Raw genomic sequence first — 19,334 nt, 5'->3', positions numbered from 1 at the left:
TCTTAGAAATAACAGTCCTCTGAGGATGAGGAGTTACAGGAGATGGTGACGGCTGATTCTGAGCAGCAATCACGGATTCCATTAGCGCCGTAAGTCTGGCGATCTCATCCTTCAGCTCTCTGTTTTCTTGCTCTAGATGCTTCATTCTCTTTGGTTGATATGCACAAGTGTTATAGCGGTGAGTCAGCTTAGCTGATGCACAGAAGAAGAACTGATAAGACATCTGGCAGAAGAAACCTGTAATATAAATGATGCATGAAATGCAATGTTTTCGATTGTTTTTAATTTCAAGGAATGTATGAAGTCTTATTTGCAAATATATATATATTCAATTAATAATAACAATTAATAATAATAATTCGATTGGCCATAAAATCTCTTTTCATAAAATTTGTAAGGATTACACTGAGTACAATTTTTAGAAACCAAAGTACAAATAAAGAGAAAAGGAAAATGTCATCCTAAGGATCCCTAGAAACTACATCAGATGATCTAGCTATGGGTGCATACTTCCTTCGGATGCGTCGAATCTCGAGCTCAAAGGATGTCTTCATCTGAGCCTTCTCGAGGACAAGCTGGTCAACAATCTTCTTCCAAGCACCGGAAGGCTAAGGCATACTAGAGGCAACTACACCCTCTGGCTCTCTCTGTCTCTTCACTGCTCGGTCTTCAAGAATCTCAATAAGTGCATTTTTGTCTTTCGACTCAAGCTGCAACTCTTCATGCTTTCGGATCAAAGCTCGAATCGCTCTTCCCACATATCTCTCTCTTGCTTCATCTTGGAATATGCGTCTTCTAACTCTTCTATATCTTGGTTAGGGAGAGTTGATGGATCAGCCACAACCACATACATAGGTCTTTCATAAGCGTATGACATCTTCATCTCCAAAGCTCTCTTCTTCACCCAAATAATGTAAGATTCCAAAGCTACATAATTGCATGGACCACACTCGGATCTTCCCTTCCTATGCACATTATGCCAAGCACACACCATTTTACTCTTCAAAAGTTGGGGATCTTGACTCTCCGGATAGAATAAACCCTCTAACTGAACGTTATTAGGCTTATTTCTCAAGGGGAACCCATGCTGACGACGGGCCAATGTTGGGTTGTAGTTGATTCCTCCTTGAGTACCAATGAGAGACACGTTAGAGAACACACCACAACTATCAATAATATTCATACTACCCAATGCAGAATCATACCAGACAATATCATAATTAGTGAGAGACATAAGCCTCTGGGATCACCGTAGACATTGTTGGTTCTCCATGAAAGCAGGTTGTAACACCTCAAAATTTGCCCTCCTCTTCTTGGGACTAGTTTAGCATATTGCATTTCATTTTAGGAAATTAGGCATTGCATCTTGCATATCATATGAAAATAAGAAGGTCATCCTCCAAAGTCTTTTCAGAGATGGAGAAGTTGTATGGTTCAAGCCTGAGGGTTTCTATGAATTGATCATCAAACCATTTGAGGGTTTGTGCTTCAATTAGGGTTTTCTTGGTTCTTCAAGGAGGTTGAGCATTATCTTGTGTGCAAGGATATGTCACCATCATCATGGTTATGTCATCACCAGGGGTTTCATGATTCATGCTCAAGTTTCCTTGGGATTAGGGTTTTGACCTCTGGTCAACCCTAATCAATGACTTTCTTCCAACCAGGGATTTCTCATGGAGATTAGGCATTCTATTGAGATGAGGATCATGAGTATTATATTGAGCTTACATGAGCTAGGGTTTCATTTCTGAGCCTTTTCCCCAAGTGGTGGAGGCTCAAGCTGATCAGGGCATTTCTAGGTCATCTGAGTACCAGAAAGTCAACTGTAAAGTCAACTGAGGGCTATGAGGTGGGGAAATGAGTTTCAACACCTCAATCATGTTCAAAAGAGGTTCGTTTGTCATTTCAAACATCTATCTTGAAGAATTTGAAGTCAGGGCAAAAGTTTCCAAAAATGGAAAGTGACCTGTAATTGAAAGTTTCCAAAAATGGCAAGTTTTTGGTCCACATTCAACTTGACTTTGCAACATCAAAGAAGCTTCAAATGGATTTTTGGTGAAAATGAAAGTTGAATATCTTTCTGTCCTCTTTTCAAAAAGTCTTATATCATGTCCATCTGATGATTGGTTGAGGAGTTATGGCCAAATGATCACAAAGTGTGTTTGGAAGTTCAACATGGCATAACTTTGGCTTCAAAACTCCAAATTGGTCCACTGTTTTTGCAAAATGCTTGTCTTGACCAATACTTTCTAAATCAACCATTGACTTGCATGAAAAATGCTCATGTGATCATGTGTTCATTCATATGCATTTTGGAGGGAAATTCAAGAATTTGAATTTGGTGAATCATATGTGCAAAATACCACCTTCATTGTGTTTATTAGATGATTTTGAGTGAAATTGGACCATTGCATGGCACTGTTCACGTAGGAATTGTACATGCATAATCACACTTTTCATTTTTTGCATTTCACTTCATAACTCATTAATTTTAATTAACCTAGCCTAATGTGGATTAGTATTGTGATTAGCATACCATATAAATAACAAACCCTAACAGAATTTGCCATAAGAACAATTCTAGATCTCAAATTTTCTTTTTCCCTCCATTTTTTCTCTCACTTCAAACTTCAATTTTCTCCACATAACTCGTCAATTCCTTTGCATATTCATGATTCTTATGGAGTTTTGAGGAAGATTCATTCATTTTTTGTGGCATTTGAGCAAGATCTTGAGCAGAACAAGTGCTTGAACACATTAATGGAAGCTTCAAGTTGAGCTGGATTTAGGTTGATTCAGGTGGTAATTCGTTCATAGAGCTTCAAAGCAAGGTTGAGGAAGAAGATTTGGAGATTTTGGAAGCTGGAGAGCACGATTTCAGTACACTGCATCTCAAGAAGGTTGAAATTCGATCCTTACCATTTGCTATTTCATGTACATAATCATGTAGATCTCTTGATGCTGAACATGCTGATATAGTTAGATTTGAATTTGGTTTAGAATTGAGGAAGATATGTGAATTGGAAGTTTTGCACATGTTTATGTTTTCCTTCGATCCGCTTTATACATGAGGAATTAGGCTTAGATAATATGATATCTGTGATCCTCATTGAAAGACGGTTCGATCCATATAAAATTTATTGAATTCTGCAAAAATTCACGGTGGTGCTCCGCCTGGCTGGCCGGAGAAGGTGGTTGAAACCACCGTGCGCCACCGCCTGGTTTGGCTAGGGTTTGAGGTCTAAAGCGCAGCGTTTTGTGCTGCTTAGGGACCGTCCACACGCGAGTTCGAGCCTTCGCTCGCGCATTGTGTTTAAATTTTATTTTAGCGCTCATTCTTGTCCTACCATGAGCTGGTTCGATTCTGGCATTTTGCAAATTTGTGAATTATTTTGTGAAGCGCTTTTGAACCTTAAGCGCATGAGTTCGAAACCCAACGCTTGTTGCTTCTAAATTCCAATTTGTTTTTCTCTTCATCCTGAAGCGCCTGGGTTCGATTCTGCTTGGTGATGTACATGATAATTTTCAATTCAATTTCATTTTCCACATGATATTTCAATCTATTTCATTTATATTTCATGCAACTTCAAAAATCCATAAAAAATAGCAAAATAATGCAAATTGATCCTAGTTTTTTTTCACATGTTTTTTTTGATGTCTAGTATTTTTTTCATATGCCTTTCATGATTTGTGTCTTTCTGGATTTTTATTTGTTGATTTTTGATTGGACATTGTATTCATCTTGACATGTTGAATTCATTGCTTTGTGAGATGCTCATTCTTGATCCAATTGACTTGAAATTTGACATGCCTAATCCTGACATGTGATGTGATCTTTTGGCTTTTGTTTGGAATTTTTATCATGTACCATCACTGTTTTGGACACATGAACATGTTGTGTGACAATTTGTGTCACAATATTTGATGTTGCATTTGTACATTTTCATTCATATGCCATTTGATCTCTTCTAGACTTGATTTTTGGTATGATGTTTGTTCTTAACATGAGGAGCCTGTATAAAATTTTCATGATCATTGGATGCTTTTCTGTTTTAATGTGGTTTTTCTCATTTGAATGTCCAATTGTGTGCACATTGCTTGCCTTTGATTTATCTTGATCATTTGAGGGCTTTGCCTTATGAATTGATTTTGGTCCTTTCGAGGACTCTTTCTTGTTTGATTAAATGTGCTTCATGTGAAATATTGACTTCTGTTTTGGTCATTTGACTTGCTTTTGAACCTAGTCTTTGCACTAGTAGTTTGTACACATACTAATCAAGCTTTGTGTTTCAGGTTTGAGCATTTGGATTTGATGATTGATGTGATCTCATTATTTGAGATGCCATTTGATTTGGTCACTAACTCTTATTGTGCTATAGGTCCATTGATGTGATGAACTCGCTTGAGTGCTTGCATTTGTAACTTGAATTGTGTATAGTTGCATTGATTCCACTGTGTGTTTTCTGATTGGTTGTCTGAATGCAATATTAACTGTTTGACTTTTGTACAGGTACATTAGCCGCTTGCTAGCTAGCTTTTGCTTTGCTTTGGAGTGTGGTTGATACACCACTGAGGTAGTTTAGCCTTCTAACTCCATGTAGTCTGGAAGCCCTGTCACTTTTTTGGCAGGCATTTGGCTGAAGTTCTCCTTAAGAGGCAATGTTTGTGATTATTTATGTTTGTGCCAAAGACCTCTAAATGAGGCATGTTACTTGTTAAGTCCTCCTAAGTGAAGAGGCAATTGACAGATAGAAGGGATAAGCAATCAATCCCCTGTTATTCGTTGAGTCGTTCAATATGCTCGCACTACGTGCTGATGCTCTTGAACATAACCCAAGATCTTGTACAGTGTCAGTCAAGTGGAATAGGGTCCCTCTTTCTGGATCCCCACGCTTTCATTGATTTAAGCTCACCCAGGCCAGGGTTAAGAGCATGAGGTCTAATCCTCATTACCTTTCATCAGCTTCACCCTAACTCTCAATGTTAGTGGTTAAGAGCTTCAGCATACCCCTATAGTTTTGGCTTGTTTGTCGAGGTTGATATGACCCCTTGACTAAAGCCCAATCGTTTGTCTGAGCCTCTTGTTTGTATATAGTGTGTGATGCTTGATCATTTGTGATTGGTGTTTATTTGCTGTTTGATTGACTTGCTTCCTGTGCGAGTTAGGTTCTGATTAGATACCTCAACTTAGGGATATTGTGGATTGCATGACAACTATTAGGCTCGAGTCAGTCTCCCTTTTAGTTTTTTATTCCCCGGTCTCTGGTTAGGAGAGAGTTTCTCCCCTGTTAAGGGGAACTACGTCGCCCTGATTCTCATACCAGATGAGATACGTAGGTAGGAGATCGTGCGAGATCTCTCCGGGCAACCTTTTTTTCTTTTTTGTGTGGCAACTATTAGGCTCGAGTTCCAGACTCCCTATTAGCTTGTTGATCTGATACCCTTTTGCTTTGGTGTTCGCTGGTTAGCGTGTGCTTGTTTGGAGTCGGATATAAGTCCATGTTTGGCATTTTGTTTCCTGGTTTGCTTGTGTTTGGAGTCGGACATAAGTCCATCTATTGGCAGTCTGTTTCCTGTTTGTTTTGAGGAGTTAGATATAAGTCCAGCTATTGGCATTCTATTTCCTTGTTGGGTTTTTCTGTTGATGTCTCAGCGTCTCTTTTCGGTGTTTTGTTTCGGCGTGCGTTAGCCGAACTACGAGTGTTCTGATTCTTTCTCTGGATAGAGAAGATACGTAGGCATAGGATGCGATGTCCTAGCGAGCATGTTCCCTATTTCCCCGAACTACGTTGACTCTGATGTTTGTTTCTGACAAACTACGTAGGCCCAGGATGCGACATCCTGCCGAGTCCACTTCCGCCGTTTTCTTCCACCTGTTTATCTTATTCCAGTGTGTGTGCATTCTTTGAGTAGTTATTCAGTAACCTTTTTCTATTCTTTTGAGCGTGGATCCCGTCGAGTACGACGGACGTGAGGGGTGCTAATACCTTCCCCTTGCGTAACCGACTCCCGTACCTTGCAATCTCTGGTCGTAAGACCGTTCCTTTCCCTTTTCTTAGGTTAGTCCTGCGCTTCCTTTCCGTCATAGGATGAATAGCGTCGGTGGCGGCTCTGCAAACATGTTTTTTTCCGCCGGTTGTTTTTCGCGTTGCGACAGCTGGCGACTCTGCTGTGGACAGAATAGTTGACCTCTTGCTGGTCCATCTTCCCTAAGCGAGTCAATCCTAGCGCTCTCTAAGGTAGTGTTGGTTGCTTTTGCTGCTTTATTTATTGCATTTATGATTATTATGCTGTGTATATATTTGCATATATGTTTGCATGCATCATACTATCATTGTGTTGGATTCTGTACAGGTTGGTTCCTTTGATTTGGGGTGGGTGTTCTGAGTGGGGCTAAAACCCAGGCCCGAGTATACACCTAGGATTAGCGTGGTCTCACGTCTCCTCACATGTTGGATCAACATGTTGTTGCGACGTGACATACCACAGCCGGACGAGGTTCATCTGAGAGAGCTCTTCTGGGTGGAGTAGTCCACTTTGGTTGGGTTACCTCTTTTGAGCTGTTGACTTCGGTGACCGTTCTTTCTCGGATCTTTGGTTTAGATGGTCTTATGAGAGCTGCAACGGCACACCCGAAAGGGCAAACCCGTTGAGTATCTTGTCCGATTGTCGAGACCATTATCCGCCTTAGGATGACCTTATTAGAATTCACCTGTGAGGGGAGAGTTTGATTCTTACAGATGTTGATTCTGTTGGTGACTCTCTGATGGTGACTTTGGTCCAGTTGGATTATGGATATTTATTTCTGAGACGCCGGAGTTCTGTCCGTGGTATTTATCAGTGGGGATCCGTTTATTTCAGGATTCCCTGGGTTGGTACAAATGATTTTGTTGCTATCAGTTCAGCGATTTTCCTGTGATGATGGTGGTATATCCTCCGTTCCGTTTATTTCGGAACCCCGAGTTGGATTTATGGTTGCTCAGTACCTCAGATGATTGTGATCAGTTCAGAGACCGAAATTCAGTGCAGTTGATGATCAGATGACTTGGAGGATGGCACAATGCATTGCATTCATGCATCCGCATCATTCATATTTTGCATTTATCCGCATCTAACTCATGTTTATCCATATGCAGGGGACATTCTTGATTGAGATCCTGGTTGAGAGGCTTCTTTGTTCCAGATATGAGGGTCGTCCTAAAAGCTGATGTTGTCTACAGTTTCTTTGACCCAGAGATTGACGTGCTGAAAGATATGATAGCATTGATTACACCTGACCGTGTGGGGATGTTCCGTGAGACTTATGGTGGTATTCTGAAGATGGTTTTCAGGCTTACAGATGGGGATAGGAGCGCCATCCATACTTTTCTCCAGTTTTATGATCCTGGTTTGAGATGCTTTGTCTTCCCGGACTACTTGTTGGGACCGTTGATGGAGGACTATGCTGGTATCCTGGGTATTCAGATCAGAGACCAGGTTCCTTTCTTTGTCACTAAGGAAGAACCCGATGTTGGTGAGGTCTCTCGTGCTCTTTATTTGAGCCCAGAAGTGACTAAAGGAGGTCTAAAGGAGAGGGGAAAGTTGCCCGGTTTTCATCTGAGTTTCTTGGAGACTAAAGCCAAGGAGCGTGCTGTTTTGGGTGATTGGAAGGCTGTCTGTGCTCTGCTTGCTGTGAGCATTTATGGAATCATTTTGTTCCCTAATCAGAAGAACTTTGTAGACATTAATGCCATCCGGGTGTTTGTGCAGAGGAACCCTATTCCTACCTTGGTTGGGGATGTTTATTACTCGGTCCATAATCGGAACGAGAAGCGGCGTGGGGGATTGATCAGATGTTGTGCTCAACTGCTGTACAAATGGTTCATGGGATATTTGCCTTCTAGGGGTGCCTTTGTCTTTCTGGATCATACTGCCAAATGGTCAATCAAGTTGATGGGTTTGCGAGCCAAGGACATAACTTGGACTCACAATGGTATGGCTGGACGAGATTTCATTTGCAGTTGTGGGAGTTTTCCCAATGTGCCTCTTATAGGAGTTCAAGGTTGTATTAATTACAACCCGGTGCTTCTTAAGAGACAAATGGGGTTTGCTTTGGAGTTTCTTCCTCTCGAGTGTGAGATTCAGGAATCTTTCTATTTCCCGGCTGAGGGTAATCAGACATGGTTGAGGCAAGTGTCTGGAGCATGGCGCCACATTCAGAGGAAGGGCAAGGTTCCTTTTGGTAGGGTTAATAGCATGTCTTTTCCTCCTTTTGATGATTGGCTCAGAAAGAGGATTGAGCTCACGCATCTACCATTTCCTGGGGGTGATCCTTGGTATCCGTTGATTGAGGGGCCACGTTCTTCTGTCAGTATGGAAGAGTTCCTTGAGATGAAAAGGGAGAGGATCAGCTACATGCAGAGAAGACTGAGTTGGAGATGAGTGTTGCTAGAATCCAAATGGCTAACCAGGAAGTCAAGGGGAAAGCAGAAGACCAGGCTAAGAGACATGCTCTGGAGGTGAAGCGCTTTGAGATAGACACCGCTTATTATTGCAAGATCAGCCAAGCGTTAGAGTCATCTACGAAGGAGCACGACATTACTAAGGAGAAGTTGGCTAGAGCTCTAAAGGTCATTGAAGACGAGAAGAGAAGACAAATCCTTGTGAAGACTTAGAGAGAAGCTAGAACCAAAGTCCTTACCGCCGAGTGGGAAGCAAAGCTGAAGGTTAAGGAAGAGGAGCACACGAAGATCATGGCCGAGAGAGATCATTATCTTGCTGAGAGGGACCATTATTTCCGACAGATGAAGATTCACCAGTAGGAGGTGGGAAGACTTCAGCAAGAGAACACTGAGCTCAGGTTCGCTATGAAGTTTACCCGGATGGTTGATGGTGCAGAACCCTCCGTGGGACCTTCTTCAATTTAGACTTTTGTTGCAGTTGTTATCATGTGTTGGATTACCGTCAGGCATGTTGACAGAATTCACTTGCTCGTATTTCTTTCTGATTCTAGAGAATTGTAACTTGATTTGTATCAAGCCTGATGTATGACTCTTGCACGTGGTGTGCACTTTTGATATACAGTGGTTATTGTCATTCAGTTGATTGATCTTCAAGCTTTATTTGCTTTTCTGTGCACACTCACATAATACACACATGGTCGGGTGATATCTTTGCTAAAATCATAATTCTCTACTTTATATGGCAAAACCAGATGATTGATGTCAGAATGTTGCTGTCGGATTATCATCTGTCTCGATGAAACCAGGATCGAAAGACAGAGTGTTCCTCATATGGATAGACATTGCATTCATGCGTGAGTCATAATAACCTGTCTTTTATTTTGCAGGTGTCAGTTTCTGACATGTTTGATTGACTCAGGAATGATGAATCCACCCAACGCTGACATTCTCGAGCTGAAAGAGAAGATGAGTGAGCTGATCGGTGTCATGCAAGAGTTCGCCTTGGGGCAGAAAGCAATCGTCGAGAAGGTGGAAAGAATTGAAAGCTGGTTGAGAATGGGGGAAATACAGGGAAGTGCTTCGTCGTCTGGGGTAAAGAAGCCCTTTGGCGATGGTCAGCGCGAGAAGGAGAGTGAATCAAGTGATGTGTCTGCCCAAAGGGGACACGGTAGGGATCGTTATCACCCGTATGCTACTACAGTAACGATTCCTGCTAGTAATCAATTTGTGCAACAGCAATGGCAGTCACCTCAACAGAGAACACAGAGAGCTGGGAGCCAAGTGAGAAGAAGGACGGCATATCGTCAGTTTGATAGGCCACCCGTGACTTATACCTTTCTGTTTAGGAGGTTGAAGGATCTTGGGGATGTTCAGCCGAGGATGTTGGCTCCGGTGAGACCGGATCAAAGGCTTGCAGGTTACGATGGGAACGTCAAGTGTGAGTTCCATTCTGGTGCACCCGGGCATAACATTGAGGGTTGTAAAGCTTTTAAGCACATCGTTCAAGATTTGGTGGACTCTAAAGCCATCAATTTTGCACCGACGCCGAATGTTGATGCTAACCCCGTGCCGATGCATGGTCCTATGGGGGTGAACGTGATGTCAGAGGATAAGAGAAAAATAGAGGTGACGGATGTGGGTCAGTTGAGGACTCCAATGTCTGTGGTCAAGAGACATCTGATAAAGAGCGGAGTTTTCCCTGGTTGTGATAATTGTTGCACTGCTTGCACTATCACTCCAAATGGATGTGTGATATTGAGGGAGACGGTTCAGAGGATGATGGATGGGGGACGTCTCCGATTTGAGAAAGTTGATTGGGGGGAGAAGGACATCTTTGTCAGTCAACTCTCGTCGTTCAAGTATGTGGAAATGGACGGCGCAATTTTTGAAACTCCGAGTCAGGCATTCGAAACCGTCAAGGTGAAGAATGCCATCTTTGCTAAAGAAGAGAAGAAGCCGTCCATTTCTTCGTACAAGCAGGCCGCTGAGGTGGTGAAGAGTGGAGAAGCTTCGGGTTGGGGAAGGATGATGGACGTTGCCGCCAAGGAAGACAGGTTTGGGGTTGGTTATCAGCCGGGCCGAGGCTCGTCTGGACAGGGCAGAGGACGTCGTCAGCCATTCATGTTCACCAGTGCTGGAATGCTAGATCCAGATCACGTCTGTGCGGTGGGTGAGGAGATCGACAGTGACTGCGAGTTGGATTCGTGGATAAAACCGTGCGTACCAGGGATGGAGATCCAGAACTGGAAGGCTGAAAAGATCATCACTATCACTCTACGTGAAGAGTAATATTTCTGTTTTTCAATTCTGTTTGCATGAAAGCCATACGTTTTGCCCGAAACGTAATGGTCCATTGTAAGGGCCACCTCATGTGTTTCATTTTGCAATATTTGCATCATTAATAAAAATAAATAAAAATGGCAATGTTTGTTTTCATTTTCCTTTTAATTTGCTTCGTTCCGGCTCTAAAGCAATGCATGAATCAACATTCATGCAGATGCGATCATTCTCCGGATCTCATTGATAACAACTCTGTTACACCCTCGTATGACTTCGACAATCCGGTCTATCATACTGAAGAAGAAGGCGAAGAAGATTGTGAACTGCCGGAGGAATTAGCCAGGTTGTTGAAGCAAGAGGAGAAGGTGATTCAGCCGCACGAGGAGCAAGTTGAGATTGTGAATCTGGGTACCGAGGAGGTCAGGAAGGAAGTAAAAGTTGGGGCCGCTTTGGAGGTAAATGTCAAGAGCAGAATGGTAGATTTGTTGAAAGAGTATGTTGATATCTTCACCTGGTCTTATCAAGATATGCCAGGGTTGGATACCGATATCGTTGTGCACAAGTTACCATTGAGAGCAGATTGTCCTCCAGTGAAGCAGAAGTTGCGCAGAACTCGACCTGAGATGGCCATGAAAATTAAAGAGGAGGTGCAGAAGCAGTTGGATGCTGGTTTCCTCGCTGTCACTAATTATCCGCCTTGGGTCGCGAACATTGTGCCGGTACCGAAGAAGGATGGAAAGGTGAGAATGTGTGTGGACTACCGGGATCTGAACAGAGCTATCCCGAAGGATGATTTCCCATTACCTCACATTGATGTGTTGGTAGATAATACAACTCAATTCTCGGTGTTTTCCTTCATGGATGGCTTTTCTGGCTATTATCAAATCAAAATGTCGCCAGATGATATGGAGAAAACAACGTTCATCACACTATGGGGCACTTTCTGCTATAAGGTGATGCCATTCGGTCTCAAGAACGCCGGTGCCACGTATCAGAGAGCTATGGTGACTTTGTTTCATGATATGATTCATCATGAAATCGAATGCTATGTTGATGACATGATAGCAAAGTCCCAAACAGAAGAGGGGCATCTGGTAGATCTGGCCAAGTTGTTTGACCGATTGAGACAATTCAGGCTGAGGTTGAATCCGAATAAGTGCACTTTTGGAGTCCGGTCCGGTAAATTGCTGGGGTTTATTGTAAGCGAAAGAGGAATCGAGGTTGATCCTGCTAAAGTAAAAGCAATACGAGAAATGCCTAAACCGAGAACAGAGAAGGAGGTTCGTGGTTTCTTAGGTAGATTGAACTACATTTCCCGGTTCATATCTCATTTAACAGCCACGTGTGAACCCATATTCAAGTTGTTGAGAAAAGATCAAACGGTCAGGTGGAATAATGATTGCCAAGCGGCATTTGAAAAGATAAAAGAATATTTGCAGGAGCCTCCGATTCTGATGCCTCCTGTGGAAGGACGACCGTTAATTCTGTACTTGACAATCCTCGAGGGGTCTATGGGGTGTGTACTGGGGCAGCATGACGAGTCTGGTCGAAAAGAGCATGCAATTTACTACCTTAGCAAAAAGTTTACCGACTGTGAAACAAGATATTCACTGCTCGAGAAAACTTGCTGCGCTTTGGTATGGGCTGCTCGCCGACTAAGACAGTATATGCTGGTTCATACCACTTTGTTGATTTCCAAGATGGATCCGATCAAGTATATTTTTGAGAAGCCAGCATTGACTAAACGGGTTGCGAGGTGGAAAATGATTTTGACTGAATATGATATCCAGTATACCTCTCAGAAAGCAATAAAGGGGAGTGTATTGTCTGATTACCTCGCCCAGCAAACCATTGAGGATTATCAACTGATGAAGTTTGAATTCCCTGATGAGGACATCATGTTTCTCAAATTGAAAGATTGTGAGTAACCGATCCCGGAGGAGGGGCCTGACCCTGAGTCCGAATGGATTCTGATGTTTGATGGGGCCGTTAACGTGAATGGTAGTGGAGTTGGTGCTGTTTTGGTTACGCCGAAAGGATCCCATATTCCTTTTGCTGCCCGGCTAACGTTTGAATGCACCAACAATGTGGCTGAATACGAGGCTTGTATCTTGGGTATCGAGGAGGCGATTGATTTGCGGATCAAGAACCTTGTTATCTATGGAGATTCATCTTTGGTTGTGAATCAGGTTAACGGGAAATGGTATACGCATCAATCTCATTTAATTCCATACCGGGACTATATGAGGAGATTGTTGACGTTTTTCACCAAGGTGGAATTACACCATGTGCTGAGAGAAGAGAACCCTTTGGCAGATGCTTTGGCTACTCTGGCCGCCTTGATTAAGGTGCAGTGGTGGAATCAGTTCCCCAGTGTTGAGGTGGGACGACTGGATAGATTGGCTTATGTATTTGCTGTCGACACATCGCCTGATGATGAAAAGTCATGGTATTATGATATCAAGCGCTATCTGGAGACCCAAGAGTATCCTGAGGGAGCATCCAAAAAGGACCGAAAGACTCTGAGGAGATTGGCCATGGTGTTCTATTTGAACAGAGATGGGGTTTTGTATAAGCGGAATTTTGATTGGGTGTTGCTCAGATGTGTTGACGACAAAGAAGCAAGCCAATTGATGAAGGAAGTGCACGAGGGGTCGTTCGGTACCCATGCCAGTGGGAATGCAATGGTGAAAAAGTTGTAACGGGCTGGTTATTATTGGATGACGATGGAGGCCCAGTGTTTCAACTTCGTGCGGAAATGTCATAAATGCCAGATTTATGCTGACAAGGTGCACGTGCCTCCAAACCCGTTGAGTTTGATGTCATCTCCGTGACCGTTTGTTATGTGGGGCATTGATATGATCGGGAAGATTGAGCCTACGGCTTCGAATGGGCACCGGTTCATATTAGTGGCTATCGAATACTTCACCAAGTGGGTAGAAGCGACATCTTATGCAAACGTGATGAAATAGGTTGTTGCCAGGTTCCTCAAAAGGGACATCATTTGCAGATATGGGGTTCCTGAGAGAATCATTACTAATAATGGTTCTAATCTCAATAACAAGATGATGGCAGAGCTGTGTCGGGAGTTCAAAATCGAGCATCACAATTCTTCTCCTTATCGTCCAAAGATGAATGGGGCGGTTGAGGCGGCCAATAAGAATATTAAGAAGATTGTGCAGAAAATGGTCGTAACCTATAAGGATTGGCACGAGATGTTGCCGTTTGCATTGCATGGGTATCGAACCTCGGTGCGTACGTCTACTGGGGCAACGCCTTTCTCGCTTGTGTATGGGATGGAAGCCGTGCTACCAATTGAGGTCCAGATTCCCTCTTTGAGAGTCCTGATGGACGTGAAATTGGAAGAGGCTGAATGGGTGAGAACTCGGTATGAAGAGTTGAGCCTGATTGAGGAAAAGAGGCTGGCGGCCATTTGTCATGGGCAGTTGTACCAGCAGCGAATGAAGCGTGCTTTTGACCGAAATGTACGACCTTGTGTGTATCACGTAGGAGATATGGTGTTGAAAAGGATCCTTCCTCCTCAAAACGATCGTAGGGGCAAGTGGACACCCAATTATGAAGGTCCATTTGTGGTCAAGAAGGTTTTCTCTGGCGGAGCCTTGTTGTTGACGACCATGGATGGCGAGGATTTTCCGTCCCCTGTGAATGCGGACGCAGTTAAAAATACTTCGTATAAGAGACCCACTGGACGAAAAGAATAAAATAGTCCAGGCAAAAATGGGCATCCCGGCGAACCAAAAAAAATGGAAAAAAGGTTCGGGCAAAAATTAGGGATAAAAAGAAAAAACTGTACACCCGGCAAGTCGAAAACCCCACAAGGGCGGCTTGGGCAAAAAAGGGTATCCCGGTGGACTGAAAACCCGAAAGGGCAGTCCAGGCAAAAGAGGGAATGAAACGAACAACTGCGTCTAGCATGATCGTTTGTGTTTTGGTTAAGACACGTGGATAATCCCCGACAGGGATCGGTCGGAAGCGTCTTGTTCAGAAGGCAGAAAGCACGGAGAGTCTTGAGGACATATGGGGTGTAACCGAGTTGGAACTCGACGAGATCACGGGTTCACATTGCCATTAGGATAAATTTTCCTTTTGTGCGCAATTACCTCTTTTAAGGAATTGCATCCTGTGTATTGCTCAGTTACGAGCCACCTTTTCAATCAATAAAATGCATATTCAGTCAAATAATTTTGTTTTTGTTTTCATTACCGCTTTGATTGCAAAAACATCCATTTATTTTGATAAGAATCTTTGCATTTTAAGACATAGGGGTCCCTTCCAATGCATGTTCATAAGATTGAAAGCCTAAAATCTTATTTGGAAGGTAGAGTGACTCAGGTGTTGAATTTTTGGCACGCCTGGGGCACGTTGTTATCTAACTATCTCTTTTGCAGGTGCTGTTAGATGTTTTCACTCACTTGCAGGTTGTGATGTGAAGCCTTTTGACAAAAGATCCCCGTGGAGTCCAATCAGGGACAAGGGATTGAAGAATGGTGAAAAGACGGCGAAAGACGTGCGACGATCCTGGAGGATTAATCAAGAAGACTCTTCAAAGTCTGAAATAGAAAGTTAACACTTTGGTTAGATGGGGGATGCCAGTGTTCGACGAGTCGACAGGTGTTCCGTGTCAAGTGTTCCGTATCTCCCCAGCGGATTCGAGGTCGGTGTTTCCTTGGCAGCCAGGTCTGAAGTGTGTTGTTTCCCCTAGCAGGGTGGAGCTTGTTATTTCCCCAGCAAGCCGGAAGGTTACTGTTTCTCCAGCGGAGGTGTGCGTTGGTAGCTGTTTTCCCTAGCGAAGTCCCCAAGCGGATCAAGTTCAGTGGAGTTCATCCCTGGTGAGGGTTGTCCTTTCCCCAGCAGCAGTGCTTTTACCCAGTAGGGTTGGAGATTTGGAGTGGTATCAAGCTCCTCAGCAGAGTGCCTCGAGCTCCCCAGTAGAGTCCCTTGAGGGGGATGCTTTTTATGCATTCATCATTTAGAAAAGCATAGCATATTGCATAATTCATTGCGTAGCATTTCCAGGGTTATGGAGCATTACGCTGGAAAAAAAGCTCATGCATCAGCATTGCAAGCATAAACTAGTCTCAAGTCGTGGTTACCGTTTGAGAGTTGGTTTCGCCGGATGGTGAAGATGTTACTCTGAGGAGCTTAGCATCGTGATGTTGGGTCAACGGTATTCCCCAGTAGTGCGATACTGGAGGAGATTTCTGTCGTGCGAGATGGAAGTTGGAAGATGTTACTCTGAGGAGCTTAGCATCGTGACGTTGGGTCAACAGTATTCCCCAGTAGTGCGATACTGGAGGAGATTTCTATCGTGCGAGATGGAAGTTGGAAGATGTTACTCTAAGGAGCTTAGCATCGTGACATTGGGTCAACGGTATTCCCCAGTAGTGCGATACTGGAGGAAGAAGTTTCTGTCGGGCGAAGATGGAAATGAAAATCAAAGAAGTTTTGGGGTCCAAGAAAATCAAAAAAAATCATCATCAGAAGTTTTGGGGTTCAAGAAAAATAAATAAAAAATAATAATCCCCAGCGGATGCGGCATTAAGACCATGGTTCCTGTGTTACCATTTATTTTGGTATCCAGGTCAACATTCTTTTCGGTATTCAGGCCGATTCTCACCGTACCAGACGGATTTTCCTTTCAAGACTACCTCTTTGCCGATTTTGACAGGCATTGTTAATTATTTCCCATCAGAGCGCAAATTGTTCGTCTGTTCTTGGTATTCAACCACTCTTCACCCTGATCATCTGAAAGCCGAGGCTGTTCATATCGACAGGTTCACAGTGGATTGAATAGGGGCAGCTGTAACACCTCAAAATTTGCCCTCCTCTTCTTGGGACTAGTTTAGCATATTGCATTTCATTTTAGGACATTAGGCATTGCATCTTGCATATCATATGAAAATAAGAAGGTCATCCTCCAAAGTCTTTTCAGAGATGGAGAAGTTGTATGGTTCAAGCCTGAGGGTTTCTATGAATTGATCATCAAACCATCTGAGGGTTTGTGCTTCAATTAGGGTTTTCTTGGTTCTTCAAGGAGGTTGAGCATTATCTTGTGTGCAAGGATATGTCACCATCATCATGGTTATGTCATCACTAGGGGTTTCATGATTCATGCTCAAGTTTCCTTGGGATTAGGGTTTTGACCTCTGGTCAACCCTAATCAATGACTTTCTTCCAACCAGGGATTTCTCAAGGAGATTAGGCATTCTATTGAGATGAGGATCACATGAGTATTATATTGAGCTTACATGAGCTAGGGTTTCATTTCTGAGCCTTTTCCCCAAGTGGTGGAGGCTCAAGCTGATCAGAGCATTTCTAGGTCATCTGAGTACCAGAAAGTCAACTGAGGGCTATGAGGTGGGGAAATGAGTTTCAACACCTCAATCATGTTCAAAATAGGGTCATTTGTCATTTCAAACATCTATCTTGAAGAATTTGAAGTCAGGGCAAAAGTTTCCAAAAATGGAAAGTGACATGTAATTGAAAGTTTCCAAAAATGGCAAGTTTTTGGTCCACATTCAACTTGACTTTGTAACATCAAAGAAGCTTCAAATGGATTTTAGGTGAACATGAAAGTTGAAGATCTTTCTCTCCTCTTTTCAAAAAGTCCTATATCATGTCCATCTGATGATTGGTTGAGGAGTTATGGCCAAATGATCACAAAGTGTGTTTGGAAGCTCAACATGGCATAACTTTGGCTTCAAAACTCCAAATTGCTCCACTCTTTTTGCAAAATGCTTGTCTTGACCAATACTTTCTAAATCAACCATTGCATTGCATGAAAAATGCTCATGTGATCATGTGTTCATTCATATGCATTTTGGAGGGAAATTCAAGAATTTGAATTTGGTGAATCATATGTGCAAAATACCACCTTCATTGTGTTTATTAGATGATTTTGAGTGAAATTGGACCATTGCATGGCACTGTTCACGTAGGAATTGTACATGCATAATCACACTTTTCATTTTTTGAATTTCACTTCATAACTCATTAATTTTAATTAACCAAGCCTAATGTGGATTAGTATTGTGATTAGCATACCATATGAATAACAAACCCTAACAGAATTTGCCATAAGAACAATTCTAGATCTCAAATTTTCTTTTTCCCTCCATTTTTTCTCTCACTTCAAACTTCAATTTTCTCCACATAACTCGTCAATTCCTTTGCATATTCATGATTCTTATGGAGTTTTGAGGAAGATTCATTCATTTTTTGTGGCATTTGAGCAAGATCTTGAGCAGAACAAGTGCTTGAACACATTAATGGAAGCTTCAAGTTGAGCTGGATTTAGGTTGATTCAGGTGGTAATTCGTTCATAGAGCTTCAAAGCAAGGTTGAGGAAGAAGATTTGGAGATTTTGGAAGCTGGAGAGCACGATTTCAGTACACTGCATCTCAAGAAGGTTGAAATTCGATCCTTACCATTTGCTATTTCATGTACATAATCATGTAGATCTCTTGATGCTGAACATGCTGATATAGTTAGATTTGAATTTGGTTTAGAATTGAGGAAGATATGTGAATTGGAAGTTTTGCACATGTTTATGTTTTCCTTCAATCCGTTTTATACATGAGGAATTAGGCTTAGATAATATGATATCTGTGATCCTCATTGAAAGACGGTTCGATCCATATAAAATTTGTTGAATTCTGCAAAAATTCACGGTGGCGCTCCGCCTGGCTGGCCGGAGAAGGTGGTTGAAACCACCGTGCGCCACCGCCTGGTTTGGCTAGGGTTTGAGGTCCAAAACGCAGCGTTTTGTGCTGCTTAGGGACCGTCCACACGCGAGTTCGAGCCTTCGCTCGCCATTGTCTTTAAATTTTATTTTAGCGCTCATTCTTGTCCTACCATGCGCTGGTTCGATTCTGGCATTTTGCAAATTTGTGAATTATTTTGTGAAGCGCTTTTGAACCTTAAGCGCATGAGTTCGAAACCCAGCGCTTGTTGCTTCTAAATTCCAATTTGTTTTTCTCTTCATCCTGAAGCGCCTGGGTTCGATTCTGATTGGTGATGTACATGATGATTTTCAATTCAATTTCATTTTCCACATGATATTTCATTCTATTTCATTTATATTTCATGCAACTTCAAAAATCCATAAAAAATAGAAAAATAATGCAAATTGATCCTAGTTTTTTTTCACATGTTTGTTTTGATGTCTAGTATTTTTTTCATATGATTTTCATGATTTGTGTCTTTTTGGATCTTTATTTGTTGATTTTTGATTGGACATTGTATTCATCTTGACATGTTGAATTCATTGCTTTGTGAGATGCTCATTCTTGATCCAATTGACTTGAAATTTGACATGCCTAATCCTGACATGTGATGTGATCTTTTGGCTTTTGTTTGGCATTTTTATCATGTACCATCACTGTTTTGGACACATGAACATGTTGTGTGACAATTTGTGTCACAATATTTGATGTTGCATTTGTACATTTTCATTCATATGCCATTTGATCTCTTCTGGACTTGATTTTTGGTATGATGTTTGTTCTTAACATGAGGAGCATGTATAAAAAAATTCATGATCATTGGACGCTTTTCTGTTTTAATGTGGTTTTTCTCATTTGAATGTCCAAT

The sequence above is a fragment of the Lathyrus oleraceus genome, chromosome 2 (genome assembly GCF_024323335.1).
Source record: "Lathyrus oleraceus cultivar Zhongwan6 chromosome 2, CAAS_Psat_ZW6_1.0, whole genome shotgun sequence".
In the NCBI taxonomy this organism is placed as follows: Eukaryota; Viridiplantae; Streptophyta; class Magnoliopsida; order Fabales; family Fabaceae; genus Lathyrus; species Lathyrus oleraceus.
This window is presented reverse-complemented; position numbering follows the sequence as displayed.